Source organism: Choloepus didactylus, chromosome 5, assembly GCF_015220235.1.
Source record: "Choloepus didactylus isolate mChoDid1 chromosome 5, mChoDid1.pri, whole genome shotgun sequence".
In the NCBI taxonomy this organism is placed as follows: domain Eukaryota; kingdom Metazoa; phylum Chordata; class Mammalia; order Pilosa; family Megalonychidae; genus Choloepus; species Choloepus didactylus.
Genome location: NC_051311.1, coordinates 7,012,067 through 7,031,495, shown reverse-complemented (window position 1 = coordinate 7,031,495; position 19,429 = coordinate 7,012,067). Strand labels below are relative to the sequence as shown.

The following is a 19,429-nucleotide window of genomic DNA, read 5'->3' as shown; positions in this document are numbered from 1 at the left end:
TATATATTCAGGATATTAAACCTTTATTTGATATGTGATTTCCAAATATCATCTCCCATTGCATAGGCTGCCTTTTTTCTTTTCTGACAAGGTCCTTTGATGCACAAAAGTGTTTAATTCTGAGGAGATCCCATTTGTCTATTTGTTCTTTGGTTGCTCGCACCTTCCGTGTAAGGTCTAGGAAACCACCTCCTATCACAAGATCTTTAAGATATTACCCTACATTTTCTTCTAAGAGTCTTATGGTCTTAGTGCGAATGTTTAGGTCTTTGATCCATTTTAAGTTAATTTTTGTATAAGGTGTGAGGTAGGGGTCCTCTTTCATTCTTTCAAAAATGGATATCCAGTTCTCTAAACACCATTTATAGAAGAGGCTGCTCTGTCCCAGTTGATTTGGCTTGACTGCCTTATCAAAGATCAATTGTCCATAGATGTGAGGGTCTATCTCTGAACACTCAATTCGATTCCATTGGTCGTTATCTCTGTCTTTATGCCAGTACCATGCTGTTTTGACCACTGTAGCTTTGTAATATGTTTCAAAGTTAGGTAGTGTGAGACCTCCAACTTCGTTCCTCTTGCTCAAGATATTTTTGGCTATTTGGGGCACTTGCCCTTCTGAATGAATTTGGTTATTGGTTTTCTATTTCTGCAAAATAAGTTTTTGGGATTTTAATTGGTATTGTATTGAATCTATGAATCAGTTTAGGTTAAATTGCCATCTTAACTATATATAGTCTTGCAATCCATGAACATGTTATGTTCTTCCATTATTTTAAGTCCTGTTCAGTTTCTTTTAGCAGTTTCTTGTAGTTTTCTATGTAAAGGTCTTTTGTAGCCTTGATTAAGTTTATTCCTAAATACTTGATTCTTTTGGTTGCTATGGTAAATGGATTTTTTTTCTTGATTTCCTCCTCTTGTTGCACATTACTTGTGTATAGGAACACTACAGGTTTTTGTGTGTTGATCTTGTAGGCTGCCACTTCACTGTATTCATTGACTAGTTCTAGTAGCTTTGCTATATATTTTTCTGGATTTTCTACATATAGAATCCTGTCATCTGCATACAGTGAAGGTTTTACTTCTTCCTCTCCAATTTGGATGCCTTTTGTTTCTTTTTCTTGTCTAATTGCTCTAGCTAGAACTTCCAGCACAACGTTGAATAGCAATGGTGACAGTGGGCATCCCTGTCTTGTTCCTGATCTTAGAGGGAAAGCTTTCAGTCTTTCCTTATTGAGTATGAGGTTAGCTATGGGTTTTTCATATATTGCCTTTATCATATTGAGAAAGTTCCCTTCTATTCCTATCCTTTGAAGAGTTCTCATCAAGAAAGGATGTTGAATTTTGTCAAATGCCTTTTCTGCCTCAATCAAGATGATCACGTGTTTCTTCCACTTTGATTTATTAATGAGGTGTATTACATTAATTGATTTTCTTGTGTTGAACCAGCCTTGCATACCTGGAATAAATCCCACTGGTTGTGGTGTATAATTCTTTTCATGTGCTGCTGGATTTGATTTGTGAGTATTTTGTTGAAGATTTTTGCATCTATGTTCATTAGAGAGATTGGTCTATAATTTTCTCTCTTTTTTTTGTAGTATCTCTGTCTGATTCTGGTATTAGGGTGATGTTGGCTTCATAGAATGAGTTAGGTAACTTTCCCTCTTCCTTTTTTTGAAGTATTTGAGCAGGATTGGTATGAATTCTTTCTTGAATGCTTGGTAGACTTCACATGTGAAGCCATCTGGTCCTGGGCTTTCCTTTTTTGGGAGCTTTTTGATGACTGACTCAATCTCTTTACTTGTGATTGGTTTGTTGAGGTCATCTATTTCTTCTTGAGTCAATGTTGGTTGTTTATGCTTTTCTAGGAAGCTGTCCATTTTGTCTAAGTTGTCTAGTTTATTAGCATATAGTTGCTCATAGTATCTTCTCATTATCTCCTTTATTTCTGCAGACCAAGGTCCATAGCTATGTCTCCTTTCCCATTTTTGATTGTATTAATTGCATCCACGCTCTCTCTCTCTCTCTCTTTTTTTTTTTTTTTTTGTTGTTGTTGTTGTTGTTAGCCTAGCTAGTGATCCATCAATTTTATTGATTTTCTCAAAGAACCAACTTTTGGTTTTATTGATTCTCTCTATTGTTTTCCTGTTCTCAATTTATTTCTTCTCTAATCTTTGTAATTTCTTCCCTTCTGTTTGCTTTGGGGTTAGTCTGTTGTTCTTTCTCTAGTTCCTCCAGTTGAACAGTTGATTCCTGAATTTTTGCTCTCTCTTCTCTTTTCATATAGGCATTTAGGGCAATAAATTTCCCTCTCAGCACTGCCCTTGCTGCATCCCACAAGTTTTAATATGTTGTGTTTTCATTGTCATTTTCCTTGAGGTATTTACTAATTTCTCTTGCAATTTCTTCCTTTAGCCACTGATTTTCTAAGAGGGCATTGTTTAGCCTCAATATATTTGTGAATTTTATGACCTTCTGCCTGTTATTTATTTCCAACTTCATTCCATTATGGTCCGACAAAGTGTTTTGTATAATATCAATATTTTTAAATTTGTTGAGACTTGCTTTGTGGCCCAACATGTGGTCTGTCCTAGAGAATGTTCCATGAGCACTTGAGAAAAAAGTGTATCCTGCTGTTGTGTGGTGTAGTGTTCTATAAATTTCTGTGAAGTCTAGTTCATTCATTGTACAATTCAACATCTCCAATTCTTTATTGATGCTCTGTCTAGATGTTCTATCCATTGATGAGAACTGTGTATTGAAGTCTCCAACTATTATTGTAGAGGTATCTACTTCTCCTTTCAGTGTTTGCCTCATGATTTTGGGGCACTCTGGCTTTGTGCATAAATATTTATGATTGTTATGTTTTCTTGATGAATTGACTCTTTTATTAATATACAGTGTCCCTCTTTGTCTCTTTTAATTGTTTTACTTTTGAAGTCTAATTTGTCTGATATTAATATAGCTACTCCCACTTTTTTCTGGTTGTTGTTTGCATGAATTATCTTTTTTCAACCTTTTACTTTCAGCCTATTCTTGTCCTTGTGTCTAAAATGAGCTTCTTGTAGACAGCATATGAATGGGTCCTGTTTTTTAATCCATTCTGCCAGTCTGTGTCTTTTCATTGGGGAGTTTAATCCATTAACATTTAGTTTTATTACTGTAAGGGCAGTACTTTCTTCTAATATTTTGTCTTTTGGATTTTCTATGTCATATCTTATTTTTTCCTTTGTCTCCTTTTACCTTTCCTGATAATCTTTATTTCTACACTCTCCTCCAACCCTCTCTCTCCTGTCTTTTCCTATCAGCCTGTAGCACTCCCTTTAGTATTTCTTGTACCGCTGGTCTCTTATTCACAAACTCTCAGTGTCTGTTTGTCTGAAAATATTTTAAGCTCTCCCTCATTTTTTTTGTTAACTTTTTATTTTGAGATAATTTCAAACTTTAGGACAGTTGCAAAAAATAATACAGAAGCTATATAGAGAACTCCAACATACCCCCATCCAGAAACCCAGATCCAAAAACTTTTAATATTTTGCCACATTTGCTGTGTAATTCTGTTTATTTGTCTATCTATCTATCCATTTTATAAACATTTGAGAGTAGGTTGTATACATCATGCTCTTTGAACACTTAAGACTTCTATGTATATTTCCTAAGAAACAGGATAGTGACTTATGTAACCATCTTAAATACAGTTATCAAGTTCAAGAAATTTAACATTGATATAAAGCTTATCAGTCTATGTCTTGATTTCTCAGGTGTCCTCTCCCTCATTTTTGAAGGACAGTTTTGCTGGATATAGAATTCTTGGTTGGCAGTTTTTCTCTTTCAGTATCTTAAATATATCATACCACTGTCTTCTCACCTCCATGGTTTCTGCAGAGAAATCTGTACATAGTCTTATCAAGCTTCCCTTGTATGTGATGGGTTGCCTTTCTCTTGCTGCTTTCAGAATTCTTTCTCTTTGACATTGGACAATCTGATCAGTAAGTGTCTTGGAGTAGGTCTATTGGGATCTAATCTATTTGGGGTACACTGTACCTCTTAAATCTGTCATTTTCTGTCTTTCTTAAAAGTTGGGAAATTTTCAGTGACTATTTCTTCTATTATTCTTTCTGCCCCTTTCCCTCTCTCTTCTACTTCTGGGATACCCATAACACATATATTTGTGTACTTCATGTTATCACTCAGCTTCCTAAGACCCTGCTCATAATTTTTCCATTTTTTTTCACCATCTATTCTTTTGTGTGTGTGAATTCAAATGTCTTGTCTTCCAGTTCACTGATCCTTTCTTCTGCCTGTTCAAATCTACTGTTGTGTCCCTCCATTGTGTTTTTTCATCTCCTCCATTGTGCCTTTCATTGCCATAAGTTCTGCCATTTGTTTTTTCAAGTTTATGAATTCTTCTTCTTGGTTGTTCAGTGTCTTCTTTATATCCTTCATCTCTTTTGCCATATCTTCCCTCAGCTCATTGAATTGATTTAGCATTAGTTGCCTCAACCCCCGTATCTCGATTGAACTATTAGTTTGTTCCTTTGGCTGGTCTATATTTTCCTGTTTCGTAGTATGGCTCATTATCTTAAGTTGTCTAGGCAATTGATTTTCTTGATTAGTTTATGCTGGAGCTCATTTTCACTCTTTTACCTAAGGGTTTTTTGTTGGTTGGGTTTGTTCTGTAACCTTTGTTGTTCAGTTCAACTTATTCTAGACCTCTAACTTAGGTTCTATTTAGTTGATAAGAATTTTTCACCTCTTGTTTTTTCTGTTTCTTGTCCTGCCTCTATGTAGCCTTTTTGTGAGAGAGTCTCTTTAGATATGGTCAACCCCAGTCAGATTTTCCCAGTATAGAGAGGCCCAGGTCTCATGAGGAGGATGTGGAGTTGCCCTGAGAATGAGACCCTCCTTTCAGGCCTCTAGACTAGGTGCTTTTCCTATCCTGTCCAGAAGGTGGCACTTGCCAGCCTGCAGTTCCCCCACCAGTGTAAGGAGGTGAGGTGCCTTTAATTTTCTGCAGACTCAGAGCCTGTCGGGGGCATGGCTGACTAAAGCTGGACCCTGGTGTCTGAGTTCCCAGAAGGAGGGCTGCCAATTGAGCTGGACCTCCCTCCTCCACTCTCCCAATCCTAGGAACTCCAGCTGTCTCACAAGGGCACTATTCCCTTCTCCCCTCTCCTCTTTGGGGCAACTCAAGCTTAATTCCTTGGTCAGCCTGGGTTGCCAATTAACTGGGGTGGAAACTTTCTTCAGAAGTGAATCTGAAATTCAAAGATGTTCTGGGTACTCTGTCCCCCTCCCCTCCCAAGACTAGCTTAGACCTTCAACTTGGCTGTCTGATAGAAAATAACCATGTTACTTTTAAATTTAAAAAAAAAAAAAAAAGGAAAAAGAAGTCCCTTTTTAAAGCCTTTCCCCAGCCTGGAAGTTTTGTCAGTGTCAGAATAGAGTATTTAAACATGCACTTTGGACTATTATCTGGATAATTACTCTCCAACAGCTTTAATTCCACCTTTGCCAGGGGCTATTGAAGTGTAAAAAGATAAGGAGTCAGTGACAAAGAGAAGGGACAAAACCTAGGGGGGAAAAAAGCATTTTTGGAGCCAGGGAATGAGTGCTAACTTTTATGTGCCCCCCTTCCTGGAGCCCAGCCCTTCTCTAGCACCGCCAGTCCAAAAATTAGTTAATTAATTTGTTAATTAATTCTGCAGTTGAGACTGTGTTGAGCCTGCCTTCTTGCTCCCAGCAGACTGTTGGTTTATTTTTTTCCTTTCAGGGAGCCAGTTGCAAGGCAATCCATGGGGTCTGGGTGGGGAGGGGTGCCAGACCTCTGGTTGGGGGAACTTACAAAGTTTGCTGCAATCTCAGCTTTCCCACCATTTCCAAACTTGTGTACAATGTGTGACTCATCACTGGAGACCCCAAAAACATGGTTTCATACAGTTCCTGGGTAATTACCAGCTACCCTAGAAGAGAGACTAAATTCCACACCTCACCACTCTGCCATCTTGCCCTGCCTGGTTGCAATTTTGATGTATACATTGATCTGGAGAGAACTGACATTTCTATGACATTGATTCCCCCCATCTATGAATATGATACAATTTCCCATATTTTTGGAGCTTCTTTTATCTTGTTTACTAATGTCTTATGATGTCTCCATAAAGGTCTTGCCTACCTTTTGTTAAATTTATTTTTATGTAACTTTTTAATTTTGTTGCTCTTATGAATAGAATCTTTTTCTAGGACATGTTCTAACTGTTTATTATTGCTCAGTATTGATTTTTTTGTATTTCAATCTTTTGTAAAAGATGAACTCTGTGGTTCTAAAAGCTAATCTGAAGAGACTCTCATCTTTCCTACATAGAGAATCACATTATCTATAATGGAAAAGACTTGTCTTTTCCAATCTTTATGCCTCATTTTTCTTTCTTCTCTTATTGTACTGGCTAAGATCTCCAGTGAGATGCTGAATAGATGGCATCATAATGGTGCCCTTGTCTTGTTTCTCTGTCTAAAAGGATAGTTTCTAAAGTGACACCATAAAGTATGATGTTCAGTGTTGTGTGTAATTCTTTATCTGGTAAATACAGCTATCTTCTATTTCCAGGTGCTAAGACTTTTTATAACAACTTGATGGCTTACTTTTATCAGGTGACTTTTTCTTTATCTATTGAGCTGGTAATTGTGACTTTTCTCCTCTAATCTGTCAATGTTGAAATTATATTAATAAATTTTCTCATGTTGAATCATATTTACATTTCCTAAATTTTTGTGAATGTGAATAATTCTAATTTCCCAATATTTTATTTAGTATTTTTCTTCTGAGCTTGAGCTATAATTTATTTTCTCAAAGTACCCTTATTTAGTTTCTGTATAAAATTTATACTAGACTCATAGAAAGGACTGGGTAGGTTTAGTTCTTCCTTCAGCCTACTAAAGTTTCTTTGAGACAGGCTGTGCCCATTTGAATGTATTATGTTCCCCCAAACTCCATTATCTTTGATGCAATCTTGTGTGGGCAGAGGTATCAGTGTTGATTAGATTGTAATTCTTTGAGTGTTTCCATGGAGATGTGCCCCACCCAACTGTGGGTGATGGCTGATTGGATAATTTCCATGGAGGTGTTACCCCATCCATTCAGAGTGGTTCTAAATTAAATCACTGCAGCCATATAAATGAGCTGACAAACAGAAGGAACTCAGTGCAGCTGTGAGTGACATTCTGAAGAGGAGCCTTAGAGAGGAACATCCTGGGAGAGAGCTATTTTGAAACCGGAACTTTGGAGTAGATGCCAGCCACGTGCCTTCCCAGCTAACAGAGGTTTTCCAGATACCGTTGGCCATCCTCCAGGGAAGGTACCCAATTGTTGATGTATTACCTTGGACACTTTATGGCCTTAAGACTGTAACTGTGTAGCCAAATAAACCCCCTTTTATATAAAAGCCAATTCATCTCTGATGTTTTGTATTCTGGCAGCATTAGCAAACTAGAACATAGGCATTATCTTTTCTTTGATAAAATGCTAAATTTGTCTTTCAATCTGGGTTTAGTGCCTTCTGTGAAATGGGGAAGAGACTTTTGAATACCAGGTTGGTTTCTTTAATAGTATTTGTTTTCTATTTTTTTTCTTGAGTCAATTTCAGCAATATTTTTTCTAAGGTTTTCAAATACATTGAGATAAATTTGTTCATATTATTCTCCTATGAATTCTACAGTCTCTGTAATTAAGTCCCCTTTCTGTCCCTAATATTGTTTTATATATTTACCATTCTTTTTTGTTCTTAATTCTGCTAAAGTTTTATGTAATTTTTAGTCTTTTCTAAAGGACCAGTTTTTTATTTATTGATACTCTCTACTATTTTTCTGTTTTTCTTATTTGTTAGTTTACATGTTTTCTTTATCACCTTATTTCTAATTTTGAAAAATTATTGTTTTTTGCACTAGTTCACACATTTATTTTAATTGTTACTATATTTTCATAAATGCATTTATGACTCCAAAAAGTGTTTTAGCTGCATCCAATAAATTTTGACATACAGTTCTTGTTGCTTAGTTCTAAATAACTTATTACCATTGTGAGTGCCTCTTTAATGCAGGAGATTTTAAAATACGCTTTGTTGATATTGTTTTACCTTTAATTACTGACTTCTAACTTAACTATATTAGGTTAATGTGATCTGTATGACATTGTCCTTGGAAAATTTTACAGACTTCATTTGTGAAATGGCATATAGTCAACCTTGGTAAGAATTCCATGTGAACCTGAGAATAAGTTATATTCTCTATTTGCTGATTGCAGAATTGTATATTTCTCTATTAACTCGTCTTGTTAATCTGGTTGTTCAAACATTCTCCATTCTTCTAATCTGTTACATACTTGATCAATTATTTTTCTCAAAGGGGAATATAAGAATATCTAAATATGACTGAGGATTTGTCAGTTTCTTCTAGTAATTCTGTCAATTTTTGTATTATACATTTCAAGTCTATATAAAATGCATCCAAGTCCATAATTTTCTTTCACTTCTTGGTGGATTCTTGCATGCAGAGTTCCTCTTTTTCCCTGGTAATTCTTTGATACCTTAAATTCTTTATGTCTGATATAAACAAATTTGTAATAATGTTCTTTCATTAGTATTTGCACTATATCTCTTTTTCCAGCCTTTCATTTTCAATCTTCTTATGATTCTTTGTATTGGATTTCTATATCTATTGATATATTTGGACTTCTATCTAGCATCTTACTTTTACATTTTCTTATTAAGGGCCTTGTGCTTTACCTTCTGTTTATCTTCTTTCAGGCCTCTTTCACTTTCTCCTCTGCTGGTTTGAAAGCCACAAGTTGTATTTCTTATCTTTTAATGGTTATAACTAATTTTTACAATATAACTATAACTATTTCTGTGAGGGTCTAAAATTCTTTACTGTTTCTTTCCTCCTTCCAAACATGATAGGATCTTAGTATATTTTAACAATACTGACAGCTCTGTATTTATTTTTGTACGGAATTTTAGATTTTTTTTTATAACAATCACTATTTTATTACATTTGCCTACATATTTCCCAAATTCTGTGCTCTTAATTATTTCTCAGGGACAATTGGTTCATTTTCCTTCTTACAGAATAATTTATATCCTTTTATAATTTGTCTAGTGAGGGCCTATTGATGGTAAAATCTCCTTGTCTTAATTTTGAACTCACTCTTGATGATAGTTTAGCAGGGTATGAAATTTTAGTTTGGCATTTACTTGTTCCTCAGCATTTTGTTATTATAGCATTGCCTTTGGCCCTTTACTTGTGGTGATGAGAAGTCTGCTATTAATTTATCAATTATTTATGGGCATTTTACCTTTTTTTCTGGAGCTTTTAAGGTCTACTTTTTATTCCAGATGAGCACTACAGTGTACTCAATGGTGTATTTATCTTTATCAATATTCAGAATACAATTTGGACATGATGACTTATGGTTTTCTGTAATTCTAGAAATTTCTCAGCTACTGTCTTTTCTAATATCGCTTGTTCATAATCCCCAACATTATTTTCTTCTGAAGCACTCCTCTATTCTCCATGCTTCTAAAGTGCATATTGTAATGATTATGTTTATTGTTGTATGTATGGGTGGATTCTTCAATACTACCTTCCAATCTTCTAATTTTCAGCTATGCCCAACTTATCTTGTGTTTTTGCATTTCAGTGACTCTTCTTTATTTATAAGATTTTAATTTATTTCACAGCCACTTATTTTATTCTGACCTATTTTGTATCATAATTTTTATTATTTTTTATTGGTTATTATCAATTATCATTTGAACACTCTATACACAGAAATTTTACAATCTTTGTAAGATTATTTCATCAACTTAAATGTATCTGGAGTGAATTCATGTTCTGATAGTATGTCTTGCTGTTATTTTTTCTAGCTTCCTATTCCTTTGCTTATTTTGCAACGTTGGTTTGCAGGCTAAAGTTTCTCTCTCTCTTCTCCCTCCCTCCCCACTTTCTCTCTCTCCCTCTCCTCTCCACACTTCCCTGAATATGGTTCTGGGGCTGCTTCCTCCAGGGCCGCTCTGAGAGCCAGTCCACAACCAGTTCTTATAAGTTTGGGCTCTTCTGTTCTGCTGTGACAGGAAGGTTCTCTGAGCCTCCACGCCAGCAGATGGCTTAGCTCATTTTCTTGATGTGAAGTAAGTTTTTGTCCTAAGCCTCCTTAGGCCCATAGCTTTCTATAAAGTCACAGTTCCAGGTTAGAAACTGGGGTTTTACCCAACCTCCCTTCATTCAAGCCTCTGGCTTCAAGAAGTGAGATAGGTTTTTTACCCAGCACTCTTTTATCCTCTGTTACCAAAAAGGAGCTTCATTCCTGGTTGTCAGTGGGAACTTCTGCTCCTGCAAACCTGCAGGCCTGTGTTTTCTGCCTGATGTGGTGCTTTATCTTTCTTCACCAGAGAGGTTTTTTCTTTTTTTTTTTAACCATTTTTAAAATTGAAGTATATTCACATACTGTACAGTCATCCAAAGTGTAAAAGAATTGTTCACAGTATCATATAGTTGTGCATTCATCACCATAATCAATTTTTGAACATTTTCCTTACTTCAAAAAATAAAAATAAAAGTAAAAAGACCACCCAAGATGTCCCATACCCCCACCCCCCCATATTATTCATTTGCTTTTTGTCCCCATTTTTCTACTCACTTGTCCATACACTGGATAAAGGAAGCATGAACCATAAGGTTTTCACATTCACACAGGCACACCATATGAGCTATATAGCTATGATTATCTTCAAGAATCAAGGATACTGGTTTGCAGTTCAACAGTTTCAGATATTTCCTTTTAACTATTCTAATAAACAAAACACTAAAAAAGGGATATCTCTATAGTGCATAAGTTACCTCCAGAATGACCTCTCGACTCCATCTGAAATCTCTCAGTCACTGAAACTTCATTTTGTTTCATTTCTCTTCCCCCTTTATTGTTTTTTAACCTAGTATGTCTTTTGTTCTTTCCTTTTAAATTTATCTGTCATGCCTGTTGGGGATAGAACCATGTCCCCCACAAAGACACGTTCAAGTCCCAGCCCCGGTCCTATGGTGTGAACTTGTTTGTAAATAAGACCTCTGAAGATGTGATCATCAGTTAGTGTGTGGACTCATTTATGAATGGGAGCTTTCGAGATCCTATTTACATGAGGCCAAATTGAATCGGGTGGGCCTTAGTCCATGTGACTAGAGTCTTATAAGCAAAGGAAATTTGGACGCAGTGGTGAGAAGCCAGAGAATGAGGCAGCTGGGCATGTGACAGAGGCAGAGCTGTAGAGAAGGAGCCCTGAGGTCTGTGGCAAGCCACCACCAGAACATCACAGACTCCAGGAGAAGTCATGGCCTGTCAAGACCAACACTGTGAGACAATAAATTCCTGTCACTTATGACAACCACTTGTGGTATCTGTCAGACTGGAGCTGGCAGACTAAGAATGACCATCTGGTATACTAACTCATGAACTCACTGTACCGTTTATTTCCTCTCCCTCCTCCTCTGGCATTGAAATGTTCAGACCAGCTTTCTTCATGTTTCTGGACCAAAGAACCTTCATTTCAGCCTTACCTACTCTACACAATCTTCTCTAAGTACACTTTATCTTTAAACAATGGCCACAGTTATGTTATTTTAATCATCAAAAGCTTGCATTAAGTATCTATCCTTTTTTTAAAAAAAGAACATTTTAAAAGTCTGTTGCATCTGAATAAAAGTCCTTCCCCTGTTGTTTTGTCTGTGACAGGCAATAAGTGGCCCTTTCCAGAAAAGGATGGTTCTTCCATAGCTTCCATGACATCTGCATTAAGTGGATGGACAACCACTGTCCGCACGGAGCGTTCAGCCTGCGTGACATCCTGGGGAGGGGGTTCTGCCATTTACCACCCACCCTTAAGGAGATATCTCCCTTGACTGGTTAGAGAGGTGCCTCTTTCAAGCTTCCCATCTTGTAATGTTAAGGAATTAAATGTGATAAGGCTGGTGTTTAAAGTGCCAGCCACTTCCCTGGCAGTTAGTAAGTGATCGGTATATATTTGATAAAACTGAACCTGAAGTTCACTCTGTTTAACTCAAGGTTGCTACGTCAAAAAATCCTATTTGTCCTCAGATGACAGGGCACCACAATGTCAGCATGCCCTCTGCGTGCAAACGCGTCCATGTCTCCTCCTAACCTCTCCTCCCCTTCCTCTTCAAAAAAACAGCCCTCTGGTTCTTCTCTTCATTGCTAACCCTCTAGAGAAAAATCTAAACCTCTTCCACTTCCCCATCTTCAGCTCTCTCCACTTGCTTCTGGTTTCACGTCTTGCTGCCCTTGATGTTCATCTCAGTAGAACTTGCCCCAGCATTTCTTTGTTTAACTGCCAAGCATCCCTTAATTCTTGAAAGGTTTTCTTCTTGACTTCCAAGACACCAACCTGTTGTGGTTCTCTTCCTCCTTCTCAGAAGGTTCCTTCTTGGTCTCTACTGGTGGCTCAGCCCTGCCCCTGCTCCGTGCAGTAAACATGGGAGTCACTCAGGATGTCACTCTTCTGTTCACCTTTTCACACTTCAAGTCATTCCACTGCTTAATCCTTCCATAGAGCTCTACTGCTTTTGGGATAAAATCCAGTTCTTCAGTTTCACAGAGACCCTCCAGGACCCCTGCTTTTCCCCTGCTCCAATCAGTCACAGCATGTGGCTTGCAGTTCTCTGCTGTTCGTGCTAGTCCATGCTCACCTAGGGGTGGGTGTCCTGCCGGCTCGTGCTGGGCTCACACAAGACCTGTGGTCAGTGTCCATCAGCCTCGCCCCCGCTGGCCATCTGCTGGGGTGACAGGGTGACCAGACCTCGTGCTTCCCAGGCCTCAGGGTTCTCAAGAGCAGAAAGAAGGGCCCAAGGATATTCAAGCCTCTGCCAACATCGCCTTTGCTCTTGTCCCATTGGTAGACACAAGTCACGTGACCATGCCCACAGTCAGTGTGGGAGGGGCCACAAAGGGGGCAGCCCCCCAGAGGAGTGGATAGCCTGGGGGCCACACTACATAACCTTCCAGGCTCTATTCCCCCAGTGATTTCACAGACCTTAGAAACACCCACCACAGGCAAAGCTCTGGGGTGGGCACTGAGGATCAGAGACTACTGAGAGAAAACCCTCACACTTGAGTTCAGTCTTCTCAGTGCTTGGAATTGATGTTCTAAGATGGTCATTCAAAGAGTAGTGTGTTCAAGAAAAATCACGGGGGAATACACGGAGGACCCATGAGCAGGGTGAGCCTGGGAAACCTCTGTGAACTTGTCTTAGTTTGCTAGGGCTGCTGTAGCAAAGTACCACAGACGGTGTAAACAACAGGAACTTATCTCAAGTTTTGGAGTCCAGAAGTCCAAAATCCACTCGCAGGTAGGACCATGGCTTGTCTGCAGGCTTCAGCGCCCTGGGGTGACTTGCTGTGCATCCATGGCTCAGTCTCTCTCTCAGTCGCATGGCCGTCTCTCTCCATGTCTTTCTCTGACTCCCTGTGTCCAAATTCCTCTGCTTGTGAGGTGTCATATTGGACCAAGCCCACCCTCCTTCAGCCACACCTTATCCCATCACACCAGCAAAGCTCCCGTTTACAGGTGGGCTTACGCCCACAGTTCCGGCGGGGAGAACCTGGATGTCTTTGTGGGGGACACGATTCTATCCAGGCCAGCACGCTCCCCATTTCAGCAGAAATTGCTAATCCTGTCACCTAGGATTGTCTATTAACGAGGATAATCAAAACCCAAATTTGGAAACAAAATGTAAAATATTTTCAGTGTCTATATATAAAAAACTGTAACCGAACAATTACTATATATCTTCGGTAAGCTTTAAATTCAAGCATGAAATGGTGTGAAAATAGCATTTCTGCTGAATATTCAAACCTTAAAGGTGGATTAGGGGAGCAGTTAAAATCTTACACCTCAGGCCCCAAGTTGTTCCCTTGTTTATAAGAATAAATAGCTGTTTGTAACTTCAAATTCATACTTTCAAAATTTAAATGAACCAAAAGTCCAAATGAAAATCCCTGTAAAAAGTAAACATTACCGCCTCCATGTTAAGTGTATTTATTTTTCCTGAGGATGAGGACAGATCACACGGGAGCCCAGGCTTTCATAAGGAGGGGAGGCGGTGGGGGGATTGGGCCTTCGTTTTCTCACAAAAGGCACAATGTGAAGTGCATCTGTGAACATTGCATAATTTGTTATGTTCTACAAAGAGGTGGGTTTTTGTCACACACAGACCAAAGCTATTTGGTACTGATTCTCCAGTGATCTCCATTCAGATCCAGAAAAGAAATTGGCCTCTGAAGAGTGAAAAGAGAGTAAATTTTTCTTTAAAAATTAGATACAGATTATCGCTTCAAAATGCAGGAGGGAATTTTACAAGTGACAGTGCACTGATTAGCTTTCCAATGGACATCCCGTCCTTTATGAAACACGCTAGCTGTGGCCAACTGTGACCAATGTGGTTTATTACTCTCCAGAAGAGCTGAACTGAGATTACCCATCTAATTTAATTGAGAAATGTTGGGTGAACTTGAACTGTTTCATGGACATGAATGACCAGAGAATTTATTTGATAAGACATTAAAGGCAGAATATGGCAACTCTCTCTTTGATGGTTCCGTACAGTCCGTTCTTTAGTTCATTTGTATGTCTTTCATATTTTTTGTTATTACTCTTTTCCCTCTAATTAAATGAGCAGCCTGAATGGCAAAGGCAAGGAAAAAAGGTTTCTCTATATCATCATTACAAAAAAATCGGAAGCCATACCTTTAGACTGGTGGACAGTCGAGGCAGAGTTTATGTAGTGAATTCTTCAAAAAGTGACCTCAACATTCAAGAAAAGGAAGTTAACAGGAATTGGCTTGTGAAAAAAAATGAATATGTCCACTGTTTTTTCATGGAACAGTCCCTAAGCTATTTTTTAAGTGTTGCCTTCAGATTTCATCACTTTACAAAAAAGAAAGGCATCAGACTTCGCTGTGTTATTCTCCAAACAATCTTCTTTGCATTTCCTTGTAAGCCAGGGGGCGTGAGCCATCACTGATGACATCTCAGTGAAACATTCCTGATAACTTTGTCAATAGTCTAGACACAAGGTGGACCAGATGACAAAATGCTGCTCTCCACATATGTCTATTAACATTAAAAGCAAATTCTGCTGGTTTTTTCCCAATGACTAATGCTAAGGCATAACTTGGATATATGCATCTTATTTAAACTATATTTAAATATTGTATCTTTTACATTATGCACAGAAACCCAGAGACTGAAAGTCTAGGGCTAAATCACAAGTTCGTACTTCATGTTACTAGTGACTCTTGAAGTGGAATTTTTCATTGAAACTTTGTCACAAAACTAGAAAGGCCTTTTGGCTGTGCCCGTACATGCATAATAAATTGTATATGTTGGTGGAACTGAATGACTCTTGCCCATATGCTGCCCTGCAAAGCTACATGAATGAGGCATTTACCAAATCAGGCCCACCACATTAAACAGAAAAACAATCTTTATTCATGGTAACTTATCAGTTTCAATTAATCAACCCTAACAATGGAAATTCTGATGTGTTCAAGCAACTTGAAAGCAATAGGTCATCTCCAGGGCAGCCATTTTGTGTCTTTGTGCCCAAGGTTTCACACAAAGCGACATTTCCAACAAATAGACATACGTATACATACGTACATGTGCAGATCTATACATACACATGCATAGCTATCGCGAGGCTGCGGAGTGCCAGTAAGAATGCATGTTGGCTGTTTATGATTTTTATCATAGCCCACGTCATTGTTTTCCTTCAAGTATTACTTTTTGAGCTCCGTGAGTTTAAACAAAAGGAAAGAAATTTCCATTGGATGGCCATCCTTTCAGTTTCTGGGCTATGTGAATAGCATTGTGCAGCCCATTCCAATGGTTTTGAAAAGGGGGAACCATTGGTTTGATTTGGTTACACGGTCTAGCAAAGCGCTCCCTCCCACTGCCTTAGGGTCTGTGAAAGGTCCGTGACCTGTTTAGAACCGCTGAGTGAAGTGTCATGTCGCCCCTCCCAAAGGCGAGTATCTGCATTCATTTGATCAGTATAAAAAATGATTGGGGATGGCGAGATCAGTGCTTTTGAATTGCAATTTATAGCAGTTTACAAAAATGCACATTGTCGGAAAAGAAAACATGGAAGTGTTTCTTTCTAAATTGCATTACCTGTGAAATGTCATTAGTCTTTTAAGGATATTTACATCCCATTTTTTTAATTATTTAGGAGACTTACTTCACCTAGAGAAAATCAAAATTTTGTTACATTGTGGTTTTCTGGCTTGTATTTTAGTTTAAATAGCAAAATTTAAGGAAAACTGTGTGTCTGAGTTCTCAGAATAAACATCATTTGTCACCACTTCCATTTATTAATTCTCAAGATAATCTTTGGAATCAGCTGCGTTAGGAGAAGATTCCCCATTGTCTTTCTCGGATTATGGAGGAGACTCACTCGGTGGTAAATGCCTGGCCGGTTAATTTCTAACAGTGGGTCTGAAATCATGGGAATACTCTACCAGGTTTCCATTTCTCGTTCAACATTTTACCACTGGAACTTCTTTTCATGAGGAGCATTTTCTCAGCTGTGATCCCTGCAGATTCGTCTACGTGTATTTGCATGCGTAGTTACATAAAATGTCACTCTTTGCATTAAATATGTAACCATAAACCTTATCCAAAACGTTGAGGTAGGCTGTTCAAGTTCCTAAAGGCTCCGGCAGCCACCCTGGCCTCGGGGATGCGAAAAACAACACCCTTCAGGCTCCTTCCAGAAATCTTGACAACTCCCTCCTCTGGGCTTAGGCAGTGTGGGTGGAAACCGACGTGATTTTGAAGAAACCTTTTAGTAAGAAAAGCTACTTTGGGAAAAGGTCCTCAGAGCGTCTTGATACCTGACTAGAAAAAGAAAAGACTTGACCCAGCCAGACTCGACAGCAGGCCACTTTGAACCTCCCCAGCCATTGAAAGCGAGCTTGTCAGGTTTTTATCTTTGTTCATGTTAAGCCTCGGAGCGACAGCCCGGCCCTGCGCCCCCTCTTCCACTGCCCGGCTGTAAGCGCCCACATTGACATCTACCGGTGACCAAACGCTGCTATTCTTTGTTGCCTTCTTCACGCTCCCGGCTTTCACTGGGATTAGCTCAGGGTCTTTGTTCCCCTTCAAAGCTGAAACATCAGATCCCATGTTGTGACTTTCCTGCCTCAGACCCCCAACGCTTTCCTCACAATTTACGCACCAGGTAAACGCCCCTCCCTCCCCAACCTCGGAACCCTGTCCATTTGGTTTTCTTTCCTTCCCATTTGTAATTTTCTGTTCAGTTGGGGGGGGGGGGGTAGGATATTGAAGGCCCAAATGGGAATTTCGCTCTTAGATAAACTTCAAAGTTAAACCCCTGGACCCAAACAGAAAACAACCCCCCACACTCCTTTTTTATTCTCAGCGGCTCTTCATTCCAGGGAGGGGACTCTCAGCTGCAGGTCATTTAGCAGATCGTGGCCCCTCGGGCACAGGCACCTAAGCCCACTCCCACCGTCGGGGCGGCAGGAAAGCTGTTGAGGCGAAAGCGTGGCCCAGGCACGCCGATCCGAGGGCCAAGGAGGACCCCATGCCGGTCCAGCCCCTCCCCTCCGCTCGCCTCCGCGGGGCCGAAAGGCCCCCAGCAGGGGCCAGGCCTGGGCAGAGCCACGGAACAGCGAGGCGCGAGGAGTGGTGGAGCGGTTTATGTAGAGTAAGTACAACGAATTTCATGTCCGTTCATCTTTCCGCATTTCTAGAGAAGTGGTCAGGAACCACCGAAGACACGACGGAGAAGCCGCAGATCCCCCAGAACAGCCCAGTGAGCAACGCAGAGAACGCCTGAGCCGCGCGGCGGCCGTCTGGGTGCGCAGAGGGGCCTCGGAGAGGGGCCCCGCCCCGCCCCGCCTCGGCGACGGGCCTTCCTCCCTCGCAAGGGACGCCATCCGTAAGGGGTTTCTAAAGCAACTGTTGACTCTCCGGATCACTCCCGGTGCACTAACTAGAACCACCGCGCTGGAAGAGCACGCCGTGCGTCCTCTGCGCGCATCTTTCCAAACCTTAAGGAAACGCTCGCCCTTTAGGGGTGAGCTGGGGCCCTCGAATCGATTCCAGCGCTCCCTGCGTTGAGCGGTGCGTCCTGGCGCCTAAGGGTGGGAAGGAACAAACTTAAATTAAAAAGTTTGAAGCATTAACCTTGTTTAACTCCCTCTCTGACCCACCCAGTTTATAACACGAACAAAGTCAAACCGATTTCCTGCCTCCTGACCTGCCAACTAATCCCCAAAAGGCGAACCGTAAAGACTCAAAAGGGATTTAAAATTTCTCCTAGGAATGTCCGCTCTTATCACACGTCGGTGCAGGGCCCCTACCCTTATCTTCAAAGCCGTGAACAATTTTTTTAGTAAGTGAGGGAACTTTTTGGAGTTTTGCTTCCCAGTAAGCATCAAGACCACAATTTATGTCTTGTCCTCTTTCAGGGACTCCAGGTACGATTTACTGAAAGGCGGGTTCGCTTTCTTCAGTGCGCAACATCCGACTCTGTCCTTTCTGCTCCCGGAACCAAGAGGCAGCCCGTTTCGGAATGTTACACTAGGGATAATAAAATTCTAAAGCTATTTATTAAGTCTCGAGAAATGTATTTGTGGTAGCTGTCACGTAAAATGGATATACTCTGATGAGAAAGAAAGCTAGAAAGGCGATTTGTGCGTAAAGGGAAAGCGATTTAACTGAAGGCAGACGGTGTTACAGCCAACCCAAGTGCACGGGGTGGCATGGCGCTGCGGGGCATTACTCGAGCCTCCGTCTGCTGCGCGCTATATGCCACCGTCTCCAAACGAGTGTTGCCCTAGAAACTTGCTTTAAATCCGCTGCTATATATCAACACCTCGTTTTAGCAGTCTTGGGCTGAATTACAGTTACACAGTTTGGCGCTTCTTTCAAATTTCCTCCCATCAGTTTGGCTAAAGAAAGGAATTTTTCTCCTTTAGAAATGAATTGGCTTAATTAGTAAGTAGATTAATGGCAATTGCTGGTGAGTTGGTTTCCAGCAGAGTTTCACCAGAGAGGGTTAATCGGAGTCAGGTCTGGAATCTTTCCCAGAACTGGCTGCCAGCCATTTCCACCAACCAATCAGCCCTACAAGGAACAGAGGAAATGAAATAGGATGTATATTCTCTGTTGCCATTATCCTGGCCCGAAATTCCCCAGAAGCAGCCTCGTGGTTGAATGCGGTGCAGACTTTTCATTTCGAGATTTTAACGCAAGCCTTGAAAGAGTTCACCTTCGAGGTTGATGTGGATATCAAAGCAGAATTTCCAATGGCACAATAAGTATCTCCAGAGAACCGTGAG

The 19,429-nt window shown here is 40.0% G+C and overlaps 1 long non-coding RNA gene across 1 annotated transcript in view; it reads left to right on the top strand.

Annotated features, from left to right (window-relative positions):
* The window catches only part of LOC119534744, a 28,292-nt gene extending 10,369 nt beyond the window's left edge, over positions 1 to 17,923 (top strand). The window contains exon 3 of the long non-coding RNA XR_005217115.1: positions 17,837 to 17,923. This is a non-coding gene — a long non-coding RNA (uncharacterized LOC119534744). The remainder of the gene's footprint in view (positions 1 to 17,836) is intronic.
* Positions 17,924 to 19,429: the final 1,506 nt, after the last annotated feature.